Genomic DNA, 16,414 nt, shown 5'->3' on the forward strand with positions numbered 1-16,414 from the left:
ACTCTCAGCTGTTCATGGATTGTGTCTCACTGGTAAATAAATGTACAATAGTGGTATCTCACTCTCAAGTAAACAAGGATCTTATCTCACTCTCAGGTGTACAAGGATGGTATCTCACTCTCAAGTGCTCAAGGATGGTATCTCACTCTCAGGTGTACAAGGATGTTATCCCACTCTCAGGTGTACAGGGATGGTATCTCACTCATAGGTGATCAAGAATCTCAGGTGATCTCAGTCTCAGGTGAACAAGGATGGCTGACAGACAATCCCCACCAGCCTGGAACAGGCCTGTGTAAACCTAGTGAGGCTCCTCTCTCCCTGTCTCTCTCTATCTCTATTTATCTATAATCTGTTCTGAATCTCAAATGTACATTTCCACGTGTTTTCCTATGTACATTTCCAATGGGGAACCTGGCGCTAAACTCCTACCAGGAGAGGGGCTCTGGTTATTTTTATCTTGTTTGATGGAACGAACATAGCCACCCGTCTTCCATTATCTGCTTAGCAGAGAGCAAGGTTACCTGACGAGACCTGACCGCTACAACCTGTGACAAATTATTACTCGAAAGGTGTGACTTTTAATATGCTCAGGCCGACAGCCTGGCGCCGCCAATATCCTGTGTGACTGACTCTCGTTGTATGTGAAATATCAAATACAACCATTTACGGGGTTACAAAGTTGCACATTTTAAGGAAAGTAATATTTACCCATGATTTGACCATCTATCTTTTTTCCGTTTTTTTAAGTAGTACATTAGATTTTTTCTTTCCGGAGATCAGCTTTTTCTTTATATTTTCTGCTAAAGAACAGTTTAGTCCAAATTCAATGCACCTGCACCTAACCTTGTATTTTGCTTTCCATTATCTCAATTACATATACATTTTTCACTGTTACACTATTAGTTCCCTCTTAGTTCATCGGCTTACAACGTCTAGTCCCTGTAATCAATATAAATTTCTTCTGTATTTAACTGCTGTCTTTCCCATTAATCTCTGTCATCTGTAAGGTAAGCTTCCTCTTAAAGGCATAGGGTCTAATTCACCTATTTATCCAAAATCTTTCATTAACCTATCCTAAAGTTTACGTTATTCTCCTATTACTCATCCTTGCAGTTGATATACATTTTCTGCAGGATATTCACGTTTGCCAATTTATATTTTATCTGCAATTTAGCACATTTTAGTACACTCACAATTTATATTTACCAAGGATATGTTATAAACTTTTGTGATTAAGCACTTTGCGCATTTTACTAAAAAATCATGAAGTCTCTTACATTTAATTCAATTATACACAGGATATAAATTCATTAGCCTACATCTTCCTTTCCAAAACTTTTAAGCCTCTATAACACACACTGTCCTCTTCTCACGAAGCAAGTAATTGTCAAAAGACTAAACAACCCCTGGCTCACAAGTGGCATACTCAAAGTAATCAACAAAAACATGAATATGAAAGAAAAACTCAGGATTGGCCTAGTTACAAAAGAAATAGTTAAGAGTTACTCATCAATGCTTACCAGTGTAATAAGAAGCGCGAAACTTTCCTATTATGAGAATAATTTCAAAGAACAAAACGAAACATGAAAAGAACATGGAAAGCTATCTCTAACATCCTAGGATCTGAACAGCAATCATATAACAAGCAGATAAAACTCTCCAATTATGGTTACACACCTGTAACAGATTTAGAAATGGCAATTGAATTAAATAGCTTCTTTTCATCAGTTGGTGCTAACCTAGCCAGAAAAATCCCAGAGACCCAAACACATGTTATTACATATCTTACCGGCAACAATCCAAACTCTCTTCTTCTTTTAGAGATTGACATGCCTGACATGAAACTGATAGGTCTGTAATTGCCAAGGTCATTGGGCTTCGGTATGGGAACAATTATTGAGCGTTTCCATTGCGCGGGTAACACTCCACTTAGAAGTGATTTATTAAACAGGTGGAGTAGTGGATTCCCAGACACTTCACACATTGCATTGAGTATGTCTATCTACTCAAAGATACAATCACCAGTGCACCTGGGGATTTTATCATCATCAGGTGCAGTATATTTATCCTTTTTCATAGTTCCCCTTACTTCCTGAGCTGTGATTGGTTGCCCATACTCGTCATCGCTAGTCTGTGCTCTTGTTATCCTAATTCTTCTGTCATTATGTCGCAGGAGCTGTTCCCTGCTTATGTCTGCATTTAGGGAGAAGGAGGATGCTTCATCACTCCACTTGTGTATTAGTTCCACATTAGTGAAATACCATCTATGGTATACAAGCGTTCCGCCCATGCCCTAGCTCCACCCATAGCTCTGCTATTCAACAAATCTCTAGAGTGTCATATTTTCCCTGATGTTCTTGAAAAAGCATGAGTTACGCCAGTTCATAATGGAGGCGATACGGCTTACATAAACAATTGCAGACCTATATCTAATCTACCTATATTATCGAAAATATTTGATCAAATTATTTACAAACAGCTTTACTCGTACCTCGTAAAACTCAACATATTAAGCTCCTGTCAGTTTGGCTTCCGCTCCCAAAAGAGTACCAACGTTGCAATTATTTGTGTGTTTGATCTACACAGCCCTTGACAAAAATTAGTTCCCAACTGGGCTCTTCATTGACCTGAGAAAGGCCTTCCATACTGTAAACCATAACTAACTCTTACTTAAACATCACCATTATGGTATCCGAGGCCTTGCCCAGAACTATATTTGACCCTATCTTAGTGACAGACACCAATATGTAGCCATCAATTATATAACCTTCCCCACTCTACAATAAACTGTTGGAGTTCCACTGGGCAGCATCTTAGAAACTCTCCTACTTCCTATTTACATCAATGATTTGCCTAATGTCTATTACATTCTTAATCCTATACTATTTGCTGGCAATACTACCTTCATCTATTCAGACCCCAATCCACACATATTAAATAATGTTGTTAATAATGAATTAAAAAAAGTCCACTTATGGATGTCAACCAACTAGTCCATCTTAACATAGAAAAGACCTTCTACATTTTATTTGGAAGCAAATCATCAAATGAAATTCAGCTTCAGATAAACAATGTTAACATCAGCACTAAAAGTGATTGATAGTTCTTTAGCCTATACATAGATAAGAGGCAACTTCAGCACCCACATACAACACATAACTAAGAAAGTCTAAAACTGTTGATATTATTTTTAAAATCAGATATTATGTTCCAAACTCTGCTCTCTTCTCAGTATACCAATCGCTAATCTATCCCCATGTAGCCCATCATCGCCTAGAAAAAATCTCCTATCAGAACAATAACAAACTGTGTTTTTCAGACAACACTCAGCCACTCTGTTTATATCCATAAACATGCTAAACATAAACTTACTCCACACATTCTCTTGTGCCATTTACATGTACAAAACCTTGTTCCTAAATGCAAATCCTGATCTGAAACTGATGATGTTGATTTAAATTCAGCAACTCAAAACAAAAAGTTCCAAGTAGCACGGGCGATGGTGAGCCCGTAGTGGACTTATCTGGCACAGGAGCGGGGCTGTAACTCTGAAACACTTCCTTGACAGATGAAACAGAACCCATAATCACCACACCAGAAATAAATATATATTTGATATCCCCAGAGTCAAACTAAATCTAAGTAAACACTGCAAATAAATCGACCTTTTCTATGGAATTCATTTCCTAACGAATTAAAAGCTGTCCAATCTATGCCTTATTCAAAAGTAAAACCGAAAAGTACCTAATTTAATCCTCATAGTTTCCTACCTATTGTTTCAACTCGCACTGTATCTTGTGATACCCACTCCCCCAAAATATGTGCTTAAGCCATAAAACTTCACCATTGTAATTACTCCTAAGAACTTGTAACATGTTTGCTATGTTTAACGTAAATATTTCTACAATGTACCTATTAATAATTCTCAAATTGTGCTATAATGTACCTGTTGATAATCCTCAAACTGTGCTATAATGTACTTGTTGATAATCCTCAAATTTTACTATAATGTACCTATTATTTGTCTTCAAATTTTCTTAAAATGTTCCTGTTAATATTCTTACACTTTTACTACAAATTACCTACTTAAAATTATCTGTTTAATTAAGGACCTGGCGGAAACTTTATGCGTGTTAGTGGCATTGCAAGAAAGTAAAAACATCAATGCTATGTATTCTCATAAACTGAATGTACCTTCTTGTCTATATAAATAAAAATGGAAATGTTCGTTTGCTCAAAATGGCTAATCTCCGAAATTTCTTCACCGATTGCTTTGAAATTTTCACACAATGTTCCATTCGCATCCGACCAGGTTTTTATATACATACTATATAGATATCACGTCTGTGATGGTAAAAAATATGCTTTTTCTGAAAAACTGTGTTTTTCATGTGAGGGATATCCTCGAAATCTCTTTACCGATGGCTTTAAAATTTTGACACAACGTTGCATGCGAATAGACGCGTATTTTTATATGTCTACTATATACATGCCTCACCTGTGTCAGGAAAAAACATGTTTTTAAAAAAAAACAGTCCCATCTGTTGGACGTAGGAGCAACACACATTGTAATCTCCGAAAGTTCTTCACCGATTGCTTTGAAATTTTGACACACCGTTGCATTCGAATAGGCGCGTCTTTTTATATACCTACTAGATACATGCCACACCTGTGACAGGTAAAAACATGCGTTTTTGAAAAACAGCGCCGTCTGTTACACATAATGGCAACATGCACGCTATACTAAATATGTCATGAATTCCATTTCAATGTTTCCGATTGCATTGATAAATTTTATTTTCATAGATTTCGATATATTTCATTATTTATTTAATTATTTTGTGTGACATTGTGTTGGAATTGAGCTGTGTTGTTTACCATACCGTTCATTTTGTAAGTATAAATATAGATCCCATACATGTGACAGGTAAAACTATGCTTTTCTTGACAAACAGCGCCATCTGTTGCCTGTAAGAGCAACGCACACATGCTATACTAAATATGATGCAATTCCATTTCAATATTTCTGGTTGCATTGATAAATTAAATTTTCATAGATTTTTATTTATTTTTATTTTTATTTAATTATTTTGTGTGAATTGCGTTGGATTTGAGCTTCGTTGTTTACCATACCGTTCATTTCGTGAGTATTATTATTTTTTTATTTTTTAATCTATACAAATAAAAATGGAAATGTTCGTTTGTTCAAAATCGCTAATCTCCGCAAGTTATTCTCCGATTGCTTTGAAATATTCACACAACGTTGCATAGAAATAGGCGAGTGTTTTTATATATATACTATATACAACCCTTACTTGTGACAAGAAAAAAACATGCTTTTTAAAAAAAGAAAATACAGCGCCATCCGTAGGATGTAGGAGCAACACACGCTTTAATCTCCGAAAGTTCTTCACCGTTTGCTTTGAAATCTTGACACAACGTTCCATTCGAATACACGTGTGTGTTTATATACCTACTCTTTAGATGCCACACCTGTGACAGGTAAAATCATGCTTTTTTTTAAAACAGTGCCATCTGTGGCACGTAAGACCAACACAAGCTATACAAAATATGATACGATTCCATTTCAATGTTTCCGATTGCATTGATAAATTGAATTTTCATAGATTTGGATTTATTTTCATTTCGATTTATTTTCATTTTTATTTAATTATTTTGTGTGACATTGCATTGGAATTGGGTTAATTCATTGCAAATAAATTAACCAGTCTCCGTGCCGTAGTGGTAAGATGCTCGCCTGACGTTCTGCGAGCGCTTTGTCATGGGTTCGTATCCTGGCCGGGGAGGATTTACTGGGTGCAATTCCTTAACTGCAGCCTCTGTTTAACTCAACAGTAAAATGGGTACTTGGTTGTAACAACGATTCTTCGCGGTGGAGATCGTATTCCAGGGAGCTGCCGAAACGCTACGCGTACTAGTGGCTCTACAAGAATGTAACAACTCTTGTATGTATCTCAAAAAAAAAATATATAAAAAAATTGAGTTAATTGTTTACCATTACCGTTCATTTCGTGGGTATAGTTTATTTGTTTCTTTTTTCATTGTTTTTCATTTCGTTTTTTGAACTGTTCTTATTATTTTTCAGTGCAATTGGTGGTGAAATTGAGCTGTGTCGATTGATCTGCGTTTGAATTGAAATATATCGTTAGTATTTTTTGTTTTTGCTTTGAAAACATGAAGATAGACAACACATTTATTTCACAGCTGCAAATGTGCAACAAACAGCTATGAATCCACCGGCTACAACGTTAACTGCTCTCTTCACGTTATGTCAAAATGACGTGTTTGCGAAAACAATGTTGTCTTCGGAAGTGCCTCCGTATTACACATGGAATGCCAGCAGAAATTCATTTGAAGGACGCAAACGAGGAGAGCGAGTCGACGGATAACCTGGCATATTCAAATAAACTAAGATAGGCAGACTGTACACCGTGCATCCTAATCAGGATGAATGCTTCTTTCTTCGCATACTGTTGGTAAATGTGCCCGATCCAAAGTCTTTCCAACAATTGGGATTTGTCAACGGCGTAACACATGCCACTTCCCGTAGTGCATGTCAAGCATTGAATTTATTGGAGAACGACCGACACTGGGATGTATATATTAATGACACGTCCAACACGTCACATCCAAATAAAATTCGTGCATTGTTTGCAATTATATTGACCACCGGCTCTCCGTTATCTCCAATAGAGTTATGGGAGAAATATAAATCGCACATGGCTGAAGATATTATCCGTCGAATACGCAAGGAAAATTCAAATATGAACATGGATTTTACAGCAAAAATACACAACGAATCGTTGATAATGATTGAAGATTTGTGCTTAGAAATCGCGAACAAAGTTCTCAATTAATTGGAAATGCCATCACAGAATCGATCTGCTGGTGCTTCGTTCGATGTAGAATTGCGTCATGAACAAAATTACAACACGGGTGATCTGTTGTCGTATGTTTAATAAAATATTCCTAGGCTAACGCTTGACCGAAAAAGCATTAACAATCAAATAATTCAAATGATCAATAACGGGCTTGGGGAAATGTTCTTAGATGCGCCAGGAGGAACTGGAAAAAAATTCCTAATTAGATTGATTGTGGCAGCAATTCAATCCCAAAATGAAATGGCGTAAACTTAGCTCTTGCATTGTCAGGAATAGCTGAGGCACTGCTACCAGGTGGAAAAACTGCTACTTCTACTTCGGCTTTGAAATTGCCATTGAACATGCAATTCATTGAAACTCCCACGTGCAACATTTCCAAAGAATCTGGCATTGGAAAAGTATTGCAGAAATGCAAATTTATTGTTTGGGATGAATGCAGAATGCACCACAAAATATCGCTCGAGGCTCTTGATCGATCATTGCAAAATTTGCGTGGAAATATCAGACCATTTGGGAACGCATTAATATTGCTTGCAGGAGATTTCAGGCAAACATTGTCTGTAACTCCTCGATCGACACCAGCGGACGAAATAAATGCTTGCCTGAAATACTCTACTTTGTGGCCCCACGTAAAGACGTTAAAATTAACAACAAATATGCGTATAGTTGTGCAGCTACTGCAAAACGATCCATCAGCTGAAATATTCTCACATCAATTTCTGGAAATTGGGAACGTAAACGTGCCGGGTGATCTGACCTTAGGACGAATTTCATTGTCTCATAACTTCTGCAATTTAGTGACGTCAAAAAAAAAATGGTAGAAAAAGTATTTCCCAATATTCAAACCAATTATAAGAATCACGTTTGGCTGAGTGAACGAACTATTCTTGCGGCCAAGAACAAAGACGTCTACGACCTTGACAATATTATTGAGTCTAACATCCAAAGCGAGGCAGTCACGTACAAGTCCGTCGACACTGTTGAGGAAGCAGATGAAGCGGGTAATTATCCAACTGATTTTTTTAATTCATTCGATCAGCCAGGGATGATCACAAATGCGAACAAGCCTGAATGGTCCCCAGGACTATATGCAACTGAAAGCTCACACCCCAGAAGTGACTCGACTCGAACCCAAACTGCAGTATGGGTTCGAATCATTTGTGATCCTCACGTGTGCCCCAAAGAATGAGGTGATTTGATAAAATGCTATGCCCAAGATTACCATCAGAGTGCCGGCGGGCTGATGGGCTAAATAGTCTCGGCTACCATCAGTTTTTGTCCGGTCGTGATGGTCAAGTGAATTAAGGCGTCCTATACATACCAGTTGCATTGCTCCTGGCAGTATGGGTTTGAGTCACTTCTGGGGTGTGAGTTTTCAGTTGCATATAGTCCTAGTGACCATTCAAGCTTGTTCGCTCACACACACACACACACACACACACGTGTGAGAACACAAGGGGAGATAGAATCTCCCCTTGGGTTCTAAAGGAAGGAGCAGGAGAACTGTGCCTACCACTCTCCATAGTGTACAACAAATCACTGGCAACAGGGGAACTGCCAGATATTTGGAAAGCAGCTAACGTAGTCCCGATATACAAGAAAGGGGATAGACAGGAGGCACTGAACTACAGGCCTAACCTGCATACCATGCAAGCTGATGGAGAAGATTGTGCGAAAAAAAACTAGTGGAGCATCTGGAGCGAAGGAACTTTGTAACACAGCATCAACATGGTTTCAGGGATGGCAGGTCCTGCCTCACAGGGTTACTTGAATTCAACGACCAGGCAACAAAAATAAGGCAAGAAAGAGAAGGGTGGGTAGACTGCATATTTTTGGATTGTCAGAAAGCCTTTGATACAGTGCCACACAAGAGACTAGTGCGAAAGTTGGAGAGGCAGGCTGGAGTGAAAGGGAAGGTACTCCGGTGGATAGAGGAGTACCTAAGCAACAGGAGACAACGAGTCTGTGTGAGGGGTGAGGTCTCAGATTGGCGAGACGTTACAAGTGGAGTCCCGCAGGGGTCAGTCCTTGGACCTATACTGTTTCTGGTATATGTAAATGATCTCCCAGAGGGTATAGATTCGTTCCTCTCAATGTTTGCCGACGATGCAAAAATTAGGAAGAGGATTGAAACAGAGGATGATAGTAGGAGGCTACAAGATGACCTAGATAGACTGAATGAATGGTCCAACAAATGGCTGTTGAAGTTCAACCCGGTTAAATGCAAAGTAATGAAACTAGGCAGTGGAAACAGGAGGCCAGACACAGGATACAGAATAGGAGATGAAGTATTTAATGAAACAGACAGAGAGAAAGATCTAGGAGTTGATATCACACCAAACCTGTCTCCTGAAGCCCACATAAAGAGAATAACGTCTGCGGCATATGCGAGGCTGGCTAACATCATAACGGCGTTCAGGAACCTGCGTGTTCAAATCATTCAGAATCTTGTACACAACATATGTAAGACCAATCTTGGAGTATGCGGCCCCATCATGGAGCCCGTACCTTGTCAAGCACAAGACGAAGCTGGAAAAAGTCCAAAGGTATGCTACTAGACTAGTCCCAGAACTAAGAGGCACGAGTTATGAGGAAAGGCTGCGGGAAATGCACCTTACGACACTGGAAGACAGAAGAGTAAGGGGGAACATGATCACAACCTTCAAAATCCTCAGGGGAATCGACTGGGTAAACAAGGATGAACTATTCAACACTGGAGGGACGCGAATAAGGGAACACAGGTGGAAGCTGAGTACCCAAATGAGCCACAGAGACATTAGAACGAACTTTTTCAGTGTCAGAGTAGTTAGTAAATGGAATGCACTAGGAAGTGATGTGGTGGAGGCTGACTCCATACACAGTTTCAAATGTAGACATGGTAGAGCCCAGTAGGCTCAGGAATCTGTACACCAGTTGATTGACGGTTGAGAGGCGGGACCAAAGAGCCAGAGCTCAACCCCCGCAAGCACAATTAGGTGAGTACAATTAGGTGAGTACACACACACATACATATATATATATATATGTGTGTGTGTGTGTGTGTGTGTGTGTGTGTGTGTGTGTGTGTGTGTGTGTGTGTGTGTGTGTGTGTGTGTGTGTGTGTGTGTGTGTGTGTGTGTGTGTGTGTGTGTGTGTGTATATGTGTGTAGAAAATCCACAAAGAAATAGGAAAGGAAGATGAACGTTTCGGCTGTTTCGGCCGTTGTCAACACCAGACTGACTAGGAGAAACAAAGGGAGGGTACAGTATCAACAGGCTAATCTGATCACATATCCCCAGTTAAAGAATTACCCAGAAGCAGGTAGAGATAAGTTTAGAATAATAGGATTAAGCGGTCAGAGAATAAGGATGAAAGATTAAAGAAAGCCTCACTGAACATACAATATATGAATATAATATTGCAATGAGACATAGTAGCCCTTTCAGAGATTTTCCTTAAACTGTTGATTTCGTTCCACAAAACCACCGCAAATGTTAATGCTCTTCGTTCCATCCCACTTTTAAATTAATAGTGTGATGACACAAACTCGCGTGTAGATACAATGCACTAGACGTTTTGGCAGTTCTAATATTATAAGCATGTTGGGACAACCGCAAATGTATGGACATTCCTGTTTGTCCAAGGTACACAGAATCACAAACATTGCAGGGAATCGAATACACACAATCTGCTGTACAAGCGATTTTTTTTTTATTAAATTGGACTTGATCGTACTATTAGTGAAAACCATATTGATATTAAGTTTCTTAAAAACCGGGGAAAGTTTTTCTAATCCAATCGCATAAGGTACCACCAATAAGTTTCTAGTTTCTGGTTTCGCTTTGAGGACATCATTGTACGATATATGTTGTATCTAGTAGCCAGAACGCAGTACTCGGTCTACTATGCAAGGCCCGATTTGCCTAATAAGCCAAGTTTCCTCGAATTTATATATTTTTCGATTTTTTTCTTGTGAAATGATAAAACTATCCATTTTATTATGTATGAGTTAAGTTCTTTTAATTTGAGTTAAAACTAGCGAAGATATATGACCGAACCTAACCAACCCTACCTAACCTAACCTAACCTAACCAAACTTAATCTAGCCTAAACTAACATAACTAAGTCAATAATGTATGTTCTTAACATAAGATAATAATAAAATTTAAAATAAACCAATTGCAAAAACTATTTTGAAAATAAAGAAATTCACTCGGCCTATTAGGCAAATCGGGCCTTGCATAGCAGGCTAAGAAGTGCATTCTGGCTACTAGGAACGAAATATATATATATATATATATATATATATATATATATATATATATATATATATATATTATTAAATATGACCGAAAAAGTAAGATTAATAATTCTAACACGAATTTTCTCAATCTTTCGTACATTACGCTTCACTGTTGGAGGTAAATCAAAAATCACTTCTCCAAAATTCATTTTTATTTCTAGTCTGACGCGACACGGGCGCGTTTCGTAAAACTTATTACATTTTCAAAGACTTCACAAATACACAACTGATTAGAACTTGCGTTTCCCTGATTTTATATCTACATTTGAGTGAGGTGGGAAGGGTGATGTGGCATTACATTTGAGTGAGGTGGGAAGGGTGATGTGGCATTAACACAAGACAGAACACTAGGGGATATTAATAGGGTATTAAAAGTATCAACACAAGACAGAACAGAAACAATGGGTATTGAATAGAAGTGTTTGTAGAAAGCCTATTGGTCCATATTTCTTGATGCTTCTATATTGGAGCAGAGTCTTGAGGTGGGTAGAATATAGTTGTGCAATAATTGGCTGTTGATTGCTGGTGTTGACTTCTTGATGTGTAGTGCCTCGCAAACGTCAAGCCGCCTGCTATCGCTGTATCTATCGATGATTTCTGTGTTGTTTCGTGTTAGAATTATTAATCTTACTTTTTCGGTCATATTTAATAATATATGTCTACAGGAAAGACTGCTACCAAAATATACTAATATATATATATATATATATATATATATATATATATATATATATATATATATATATATATATATATATATATATATATGACTGAAAACTCACATCCCAGAAGTGACTCGAACCCATACTCCCAGGAGCAACGCAACTGATAACTACAGGACGCCTTAATCCACTTGACCATCACGACCGGACATAAGGAAGTGATAGCCGAAGTTATTTGAACCACTTCCTCGCCGGCACTTGGATGGTAATCTTGGGCATAGAATTTTATCAAATCACCTCATTCTTTGGGGCACACGTGAGGAACACAAATGCGAACAAGCCTGATTGGTCCCCAGGACTATATGCGACTGAAAACTCACACCCCAGAAATGACTCGAACCCATCACACCCCAGTCACTTCTGGGGTGTGAGTTTTCAGTTGCATATTGTCCTGGGGACCATTCAGGCTTGTTCGCATTTGTGTTCCTCACGTGTGCCCCAAAGAATGAGGTGATTTGGTAAAATGCTATGCCCAAGATTACTATCCGAGTGCCGGCGGTGGGGTGGTTCAAATAGCCTCGGCTATCACCTCGTTATGTCCGGTCGTGATGGTCAAGTGGATTAAGGCGTCTTGTACATACCAGTTGCGTTGCTCCTGGGAGTATGGGTTCGAGTCACTTCTGGGGTGTGAGTTTTCAGTTGCATATTGTCCTGGGGACCATTCAGGCTTGTTCGCATTTGTGTTCTTCACGTGTGCCCCAAAGAATGAGGTGATTTGGTAAAATGCTATGCCCAAGATTACTATCCAAGTGCCGGCGGTGGGGTGGTTCAAATAGCCTCGGCTATCACCTCATTATGTCCGGTCGTGATGGTCAAGTGGATTAAGGCGTCTTGTACATACCAGTTGCGTTGCTCCTGGGAGTATGGGTTCGAGTCACTTCTGGGGTGTGAGTTTTCAGTTGCATATTGTCCTGGGGACCATTCAGGCTTGTTCGCATTTGTGTTCCTCACGTGTGCCCCAAAGAATGAGGTGATTTGGTAAAATGCTATGCCCAAGATTACTATCCGAGTGCCGGCGGTGGGGTGGTTCAAATAGCCTCGGCTATCACCTCGTTATGTCCGGTCGTGATGGTCAAGTGGATTAAGGCGTCTTGTACATACGAGTTGCGTTGCTCCTGGGAGTATGGGTTCGAGTCACTTCTGGGGTGTGAGTTTTCAGTTGCATATTGTCCTGGGGACCATTCAGGCTTGTTCGCATTTGTGTTCTTCACGTGTGCCCCAAAGAATGAGGTGATTTGGTAAAATGCTATGCCCAAGATTACTATCCGAGTGCCGGCGGTGGGGTGGTTCAAATAGCCTCGGCTATCACCTCATTATGTCCGGTCGTGATGGTCAAGTGGATTAAGGCGTCTTGTACATACCAGTTGCGTTGCTCCTGGGAGTATGGGTTCGAGTCACTTCTGGGGTGTGAGTTTTCAGTTGCATATTGTCCTGGGGACCATTCAGGCTTGTTCGCATTTGTGTTCCTCACGTGTGCCCCAAAGAATGAGGTGATTTGGTAAAATGCTATGCCCAAGATTACTATCCGAGTGCCAGCGGTGGGGTGGTTCAAATAGCCTCGGCTATCACCTCATTATGTCCGGTCGTGATGGTCAAGTGGATTAAGGCGTCTTGTACATACCAGTTGCGTTGCTCCTGGGAGTATGGGTTCGAGTCACTTCTGGGGTGTGAGTTTTCAGTTGCATATTGTCCTGGGGACCATTCAGGCTTGTTCGCATTTGTGTTCCTCACGTGTGCCCCAAAGAATGAGGTGATTTGGTAAAATGCTATGCCCAAGATTACTATCCGAGTGCCGGCGGTGGGGTGGTTCAAATAGCCTCGGCTATCACCTCATTATGTCCGGTCGTGATGGTCAAGTGGATTAAGGCGTCTTGTACATACCAGTTGCATTGCTCCTGGGAGTATGGGTTCGAGTCACTTCTGGGGTGTGAGTTTTCAGTTGCATATTGTCCTGGGGACCATTCAGGCTTGTTCGCATTTGTGTTCCTCACGTGTGCCCCAAAGAATGAGGTGATTTGGTAAAATGCTATGCCCAAGATTACTATCCGAGTGCCGGCGGTGGGGTGGTTCAAATAGCCTCGGCTATCACCTCATTATGTCCGGTCGTGATGGTCAAGTGGATTAAGGCGTCTTTTACATACCAGTTGCGTTGCTCCTGGGAGTATGGGTTCGAGTCACTTCTGGGGTGTGAGTTTTCAGTTGCATATTGTCCTGGGGACCATTCAGGCTTGTTCGCATTTGTGTTCCTCACGTGTGCCCCAAAGAATGAGGTGATTTGGTAAAATGCTATGCCCAAGATTACTATCCGAGTGCCGGCGGTGGGGTGGTTCAAATAGCCTCGGCTATCACCTCATTATGTCCGGTCGTGATGGTCAAGTGGATTAAGGCGTCTTGTACATACCAGTTGCGTTGCTCCTGGGAGTATGGGTTCGAGTCACTTCTGGGGTGTGAGTTTTCAGTTGCATATTGTCCTGGGGACCATTCAGGCTTGTTCGCATTTGTGTTCCTCACGTGTGCCCCAAAGAATGAGGTGATTTGGTAAAATGCTATGCCCAAGATTACTATCCGAGTGCCGGCGGTGGGGTGGTTCAAATAGCCTCGGCTATCACCTCATTATGTCCGGTTGTGATGGTCAAGTGGATTAAGGCGTCTTGTACATACCAGTTGCGTTGCTCCTGGGAGTATGGGTTCGAGTCACTTCTGAGGTGTGAGTTTTCAGTTATATATATATATATATATATATATATATATATATATATCACAGATATATATATATATCTGTGAACCTGGGCCTCAGAGAGACAGATGTCACGATATATCAACGCAAAATATTACGATATTCACGTCAAATCGAACCTCATATCACAGATGTTTAGTGGAGTTTACCGTGCCACTTCCTCCGTTTCCCACCGGTGGCGCGGCAGTGTGTAGCTGAGCCACATCTGTGAACCTTAATGACGCAAATGAGAAGCAGCAGTGCCGAACGTCGATAGCCCGAAGCGATAGTAGTGCCAAGTAGCTGTAGCGCCAAACGGTCATAGTCATGCGGTTATTGAGTGAGCCATCGTAGAGCCAAGAGACTGAGGAGTCTGGCAGTCATAGAGCCAGGAGGCCGATTAGAACCAAGTAGTCGTGGAGCCAACTGCAAAAGAAGAGAGAAAAAGAGAGCTTGACCGGCGCTCTGAGAACGTATTGTCGCTTTGTTCAATGACCAGGTACTGGAGTGTTGTGATAAGGTACCGGTGACAGGTGAGTCATGATCAGGTACCGGTGACTGGGGTGTCATGACAAGATACCGGTGACTGGGGTGTCATGTCAAGGGACTGGTGACTGGGGTGTCATGTCAAGGGACCGGTGACTGGGGTGTCATGACAAGGCACCGGTGACTGGGGTGTCATGTCAAGGGACCGGTGACTGGGGTGTCATGACAAGGTATTGGTGACTGGAGTGTCATGACAAGGTACCGGTGACTGGGGTGTCATGACAAGCCACTGGTGACTGGGGTGTCATGACAAGGTACCGGTGACTAGGGTGTCGTGACAAGGTACCGGTGACTGGGGTGTCATGAGAAGGTACCGGTAACTGGGGTGCAATATCACGGTACCAGTGACTGGGGTGTCATGACAAGGAACCGGTGACTGAGGGGTGTCATGACAAGGTACCAGTGACTGGAATGTCGTGACAAGGTACCAGTGACTGGGGTGTCATGACAAGGAACCGGTGACTGAGGAGTGTCATGACAAGGTACCGGTGACTGGAATGTCGTGACAAGGTACCAGTGACTGGGGTGTGATGACAAGGTACTGGTGACTGAGATGTCGTGATAAGGTACCGGTGAATAGGGGTGTTGTGACAAGATACTGGTGACTGGGGTGTCATGACCAGGCACTGGTGACTGGGGTGTTGTGAAAAGGTACCAGTGACTCGGGTGTCATGACAAGGTACTGGTGACTGGGGTGCCGTGACAAGGTACCGGTGACTGGGGTGTCCTGTCAATGTACCGGTGACTGGGGTGTCGTGACAAGGTACCAATGACTGGGGTGTGATGACAAAGTACTGGTAACTGGGATGTCGTGACAAGGTACCGGTGACTGGGGTGTCGTGACAAGGTACCAATGACTGGGGTGTGATGACAATTAAAGTACTGGTAACTGGAATGTCGTGACAAGGTACCGGTGACTGGGGTGTCATGACAAGGTACTGGTGACTGGGGTGTCGTGGTAAGATACCTGTGACTGGGGTGTCATGACTAGGTACCTGTGACTGGGGTGTCATGACAAGTTACCGGTGACTAGGGTGTCGTGACAAGGTACCAGTGACTGGGGTGTCATGACAAGGTACCGGTGACTAGGGTGTCGTGACAAGGTACCGGTGACTGGGGTGTCATGAGAAGGTACCGGTAACTGGGGTGCAATATCACGGTACCAGTGACTGGGGTGTCATGACAAGGAACCGGTGACTGAGGGGTGTCATGACAAGGTACCAGTGACTGGAATGTCGTGACAAG

This window comes from Procambarus clarkii, chromosome 36 (assembly GCF_040958095.1).
Source record: "Procambarus clarkii isolate CNS0578487 chromosome 36, FALCON_Pclarkii_2.0, whole genome shotgun sequence".
Lineage (NCBI taxonomy): Eukaryota > Metazoa > Arthropoda > Malacostraca > Decapoda > Cambaridae > Procambarus > Procambarus clarkii.